At 43.7% G+C, this 6,245-nt stretch overlaps 1 pseudogene; it reads left to right on the top strand.

The window, feature by feature from the left end:
* Positions 1-5,611: 5,611 nt before the first annotated feature.
* LOC125367521 lies at positions 5,612-6,004 on the top strand (annotated as a pseudogene).
* Positions 6,005-6,245: the final 241 nt, after the last annotated feature.

Below are 6,245 nucleotides of genomic sequence, written 5' to 3'. Positions count from 1 at the left end.
CCTCATCCGCCCTAAAACAAGAAAGAGGGCCTTGGTCACATGATGGGACCTCATGAACTTTCTGAGTGCTCGCCACAGTGTCCCAAGTGCAAGAAAGTAGCTCCCTCCCAACCCTGGGGGTCCCCACACCCAGGCAGGTCAGCCCTGGAGTCAGAGGGTACCCCTAGAACATGACCCAGAACAAGACACTGACTCATGAGAACCACTCACACCACCAGCACTGAGCAAAACATCCTGCTGGCACCTGGAGCAGAGCACACATGCCTGGGGCCCAGAAAGCCATCAGAGTCACATCAGGCACCCCAGCACCATCTGTGCTGTGGAGGCTTCCTCAGCATCCTCATTGGCCTGCGCTGCCACCACAAGCGTCTCCCCACTGTGTAAGACCTTCCTCCCAGCTCTGGGCACTGTGCTCCTAGGGTGGCCACCAACTCACATCATAGGAACCCAGTCACAGGGTCCTTGTGGAACTGGCACACAGCTGGCAGAGGTCCCTGAGAGAACCCAGGATCCATGCCCCGAGTCTGGTAGTCTATCCTCCCCATGTTGGACAGGGACATTCTTATCACAGAACCTTGACATTTCCAGCTGTGAGGATATCTGAGCTTCACAACCTTCTTACAGATCTGCACAGCAAACACCAGTCTGGAGCCACCAGTCTTGAGAAGTCAATGGGATCCTTCACCTGCTTTTAGGCAGCTACACACTCAATTTTTACCTAAGTGTACGATGGACCCACTTTGGATATAAATACATGGGAAGCTGGGTGCCAACAGCTCACACCTGTAATCCTAACTCCTCAGAAGGCTGAGATCCCAGGATCATGGTTTGAAGCCAGCCTAGGCAGAATAGTCCCCATGAGTCTCTTATCTCCAATTAATCATTCAAAAACCAGAAGTAGGGGCTGGGGATATAGCCTAGTGGCAAGAGTGCCTGCCTCGGATACACGAGGCCCTAGGTTCGATTCCCCAGCACCACATATACAGAAAACGGCCAGAAGCCGCGCTGTGGCTCAAGTGGCAGAGTGCTAGCCTTGAGCGGGAAGAAGCCAGGGACAGTGCTCAGGCCCTGAGTCCAAGCCCCAGCACTGGCCAAAAAAAAAAAAAAAAAACCACCAGCAAAAAGTAGGATTGGAAATTTGTTTCACAGGTTAGAGTGTCAGCCAAACAAGAAAGCCAAGCAGTACAGCAAAAGGCCCTGAGCTTGAACCCTGCTACTGCCAAATGTAGTGGGTGATGGTGGTGGTGGTGGTGGTGGTGGTGGTGGTGGTGGTGGTGTAGAAAAAGCACAAAAAAAAGTTATGAAGCTTTAAACATGAAAATAAAGAAAAATGAATGAGCCCCAAAGTGGGTTCTTTCTAAACATCAACAAAAGTACTGGGAATATGGCCTAGTGGTAAAGTGCTTGCCTAGCATACTTGAAGCCCTGGGTTCGATTCCTCAGCACCACATATATAGAAAAAGTCAGAAGTGGAGCTGAGGCTCAAGAGGTAGAGTGCTGGCCTTGAGCAAAAAGAAGCCAGGGACAGTGTTCAGGCCCTGAGTTCAAGCCCCAGGACTGGCAAAAAAAAAAAAAATCAACAAAATGGGTAAAGCTTTGTCCAAGAAACTGAGAAGACACAAGCTGATAGAACTGGGGAAGAGAAGGTTTTATCACAGATTCCACAGATAATGAGAACATGAGAGAATACACCTGTGAACTGAATTGTGTTTACCCAAATTTACATGTGGATGCTGCTATAGGCACCTGTGACTGTGGGAACCAAGGGAAATAAGGTCACTGGACAGAGAGAAGAGGCGGCAGACTGTGTCTTAGGAGAGGAATGAATAATCCTGGTGCAGAACTTAGCAAGAATAAGGCCCTCTAGCAAAGAAGACTTCTCTAGAAACTAGCTTAGCCAGAACCTTGATCTTCAACTTCCAACCTCCAGAACTGAGAAACAAACGTCACTGTGCAAGCTATCTAGTCTTCAGTGCTATGGTGGCCTAAGTCCATGAGACAAATGGCATCCTCACAAAATCAACAAGCTAAATTAAATGGAACAATTCCTCTACCAAAACTACCAAATCTACCAAAACTCATTCAAGAAAAAAACACAGATAACCTAGATAGTCCTGTATTCCAAAGGAAAACCCAGTCCCCAAATGGCATATTCTACCAATTTAAAGAAGAAATAAGACCAACTCCACTATCTCTGGAAGAAGACAACAAACAAAACATTTAATTTATGCATGAGTTCAGCACTGTTCTGATATCAAAGCAAAGGTATTATAAGAAAAGTTACAGGTCAACATCCCACATGAGCCGAGATGCAGAAACCATCAGTGAAATAGTAACACATAGAATCCAGAAATATACAAAGAGGTTCATACATCACAACCATAAAGTATGCTTTATCCAAGAAACTCATGGGTGCTTCAATACCAATAATGAATCATTCATTATATTAATAAACTAATAAAATACATATAATCATCTCAATACACACAAAACATCATTTGAGGAAATCCAAATCCATTTACCATAATTAAAAACTCTTATCAAACTACTAGTAGAAGAGAATTTAATGAATCTAGTAAAGGACATCTATAAGAAGATGATGAAAGACTGAAACTGCTCTGAGGTCAGGAACAAAACAAAGATTTCTTAGATCTCAACTCCCATCCCATATCATATTTCCATAGTAGCCAGGGCAAAAAAAGGTGAGAAAAATAAATACAAGTCACAAAGTATGGAAAGGAAACAATCAAATTCTATCTGTTCACATACCACATCAGTGTGCATATAGAAAATAAAAAATACTTTTAAGAACTCCTATAATGAGCAAGATCACAGGATAAAAGGAAAATATATAGAAATCAACTGTACTAGCAAAAATTTCAGTTTTTAAAACAAGGGTCATTTAAAATAGCACCCAGAGCCAGGTGTTTGTAGTTGATACCTACAACCCTAACTACCCAAAAGGCTGAGATCTAAGGATCAAGGTTCAAAGACAGCCTAAGCAGACAGATCCTTAAGACTCTTATCTCCAAGTATCTAGCAAAAAGTTGGAAGTGGAACTGTTAGTCACATGATAGAGTATCAAATATCCAAGTGACAGTGTGAGGACCCAAGTTCAAACATCAGTACTTTCACACCCCCACACCACATACCACACACTACACACACACATACACACACACCACACACTCCACATACCACACAATCCACACACCCCCACACCACATACTACATACATACATACCATACACTACACACATACTATACACACACCACACACTCCACATACCACACATTACACACACACACACACACACACACACACCACATAGCACCTGAGTAAAAATTAATACTTTAATGCCTGTAGTGTACTAACATATGTAAGAGGTCTCTAAAGAACAGGAAGAAAAATTAAGAAATACTAGTAGACTTTTTTTCCCCCAGATGTAATGAAAACTGTAGACTTACATATGGGAAGCTCAGTGGATTCCAAGCACAAGAACTATGAGGGAGCTTATACAAAGACTAGCCAAATTGCTTTCAACACCTGACATGAAGAATAATTTTCACATCCAAAGACTACAGTATTGGGTATGGAGAAACAAAAAGACAACTGCAGATTTCTCATCAGAGATGATAGAAGTGAAAGGACAGGAAAGCAACATATTTAAAGCTCTGAAACAAAAATGCCTGAGCCAAGTCCAGCACCAGGACTCTTGCCTGTAATCCTAGCTCCTAAGAAGGCTAAGATCTGAGGATCAAGGTTCAAAGTCAGCTGGGGGTAGGAAAGTCCTGGGAGACTCTTATCTCCAATTAACCACCAGAAAACAGGAAGTGGCACTGTGGCTCAAGTGGTAGAGCTCTAGCCTTGAGCTGAAGAGCTCAGGGACAGTTTCCAGGCCCGGAGTTCAAGCCCCATGACCAACCAAAAATAAAGCCTGAGCCAGGAGGTAGTGGCTCGTGCCTGTAATTCTACTCAAGCTACTTAAGAGGCTGAGATATAAGGATCAAGTTCAAGTCCCATTTCACACAAGACCCATCTCCAATTAACCTCAAAAAAAGGCTAGACTTAAGGAAGGTGTGGGTCAAGTGGTAGAGTGTCAACCATTAAAGAAAAAGCAGAGCTAGAGCACAAGGCCATGAGTTCAAGCCCCCATATTGGCACAGAAAGAAGAAGAAAAATTCCTGAAACCTAGACTTGTAAAAATACCTTTCAAGCTGGACACCAGTGGCTCACACCTGTAATCCTAGCTACTCAGGAGGCTAAGATTTGGGGAGCGCAGTTCAAAGCCATCCCAGGCAGGAAAGTCCATGACACTCTTATCTCCAATTAAACACCAGAAAACTGGAAGTAGTTCTGCGGCTCAAGTGGTAGAGTGCTAGACTTGAGCTAAAGAGCTCACGGACGGCATCCAGGCCCAGAGTTCTGCCCCACGACCAACAACAACAAAAAAGGGACATAAAAATACCTTTCAAACACAGAGGTAAGATAAAGTGTTTTGGGGAACACTAAAGCTGAAAGGCTGCATTGCCAGCTTATCTACACCAGGAGAAATACTACAGGAAATCTTCATGCCGAAGGAAAATGGCACCAGATGGGAGCATGGACACACAAAATGGACGAGACACTGGAAATAGTAACTACACTGGCTTGTATGCAAGAAATTTTTATTTTTATTTAAATACTTTAGAAGACAGTAGGCTGCTTAAACAACAAAGACAGTGTATTATGGAGTTTACGGCGTGAGGACCCTGAAGGCCAGCAGGGAAGACACACTGCTAAGGAAGTGGCACAGGAGAACTGGTTCCATTTACCCATCTGCTTGCTGTAGGCCCTTAAGTCACACCCTTCCTTATCTGCTCTGCAGGAAAGGGTTGGGCCTTTGAGCATATCTCAGAGTGAGCATGGTGTTCTGCAGGAAACTGGGCCCAGGAGACCCTGTGGGAAGAAGGGATTTCTTCTGGTCCCGGACTGATTTTACTTTTAGTTTCTGTTTAGCGAGGCAAAGGCCAGAAGACCCCGCCATCCAGTGGGCTGACTCTAAAGGTCTGACCCCAGCTTTGGGAGGGGGTCACTTCAGGCTCTCTCTCCATCTGTTCAGAGTATTTTCTGAGTTCCTTTGACATCTTTTTAGATACTCTGCTCTTGCAATTAAATGCTTCTTAATACCAGTTTCTCAATTCAAATAAAAGTGGAGTTAAAAAGCAGATTCAAGTTCACCTGTTTAACACTAAAATACATATGGGTAGCATGTCATGGTAAGTGGGGAGGGTAGTAGAGCCCGCATGACCGGGATCAGACAGAGGGAAGTGGTCCAAGGAAGCTGAGTCTGCTATTATTGATAATTATCTGTGCTGGCTGATGAAGAAAATAGATTCATTATGTAATTTTCTTCACTCAAAAACCATGTTAAGATTTCCTGAATAAAATGTGCAGTAGTTAGGCATGGTGCTACATAACTGTCACTCCACTGCTGGGCAAGCTGAGCCCAGATGACTGAGTTCAAGGTGAATTCAAGATCAATCGGGGCTACATAGGGAGAACCTGTCTTTCAAAAAATATGTGCATTTGCTCTTTTCCTTCCTGACTGTCTGGATGTCTGTTGGCATCATGAATGACACAGTAACTATCTGGACCAGGAAGCTCGTGACCAACTGACTACTTCAGAGGAAGCAGTTGGTTATTGATGTCCTTCACCCTGGAAAGGCAACAGTACCTAAGACTGAAACTGGGGGGAAAACTTGCCAAACTGTACAAGACCATACCTGATGTCATCTTTGTATTTGGATTCAGAACCCATTTGGGTGGTGGCAAAACAACTGGCTTTGGCATGGTTATGATTCCTTGGATTATGCAAAGAAAAAGAAGCCCAAACACAGACTTGCACGACATGGCCTATGTGAAAAGAAAAAGAAAAAGAGGAAACAACAAAAAGAACACAAAAACAGAATGAAGAAAGTCAGAGGGACTGCAAAGGCCAGTGTTGGAGCTGGTCAAAAGTGAGGAGACTGGATAACAGCTAAAGGAATAAAGATCATCCTGCAATGACTTGCCCTGATGGTGAATTTTTCACAGAGGGATTAATAAACTGTATAAACCTTTAAAAATGTGCATGTTTAAAACATTAAGAAAAGATGAAATGTGGGACATAAATGGTCAGACCACTGTCAGTTGATTTTTTTTTCCAGTCCTGGGGCTTGAACTCAGGGCCTGAGCACTGTCCCTGGCTTCCCAGCCCCGTGGT

This window comes from Perognathus longimembris, chromosome 19 (genome assembly GCF_023159225.1).
Source record: "Perognathus longimembris pacificus isolate PPM17 chromosome 19, ASM2315922v1, whole genome shotgun sequence".
Lineage (NCBI taxonomy): Eukaryota > Metazoa > Chordata > Mammalia > Rodentia > Heteromyidae > Perognathus > Perognathus longimembris.
Note: the sequence above shows the minus strand (reverse complement) of the source record. Positions and strands in the feature narration are given on the sequence as shown.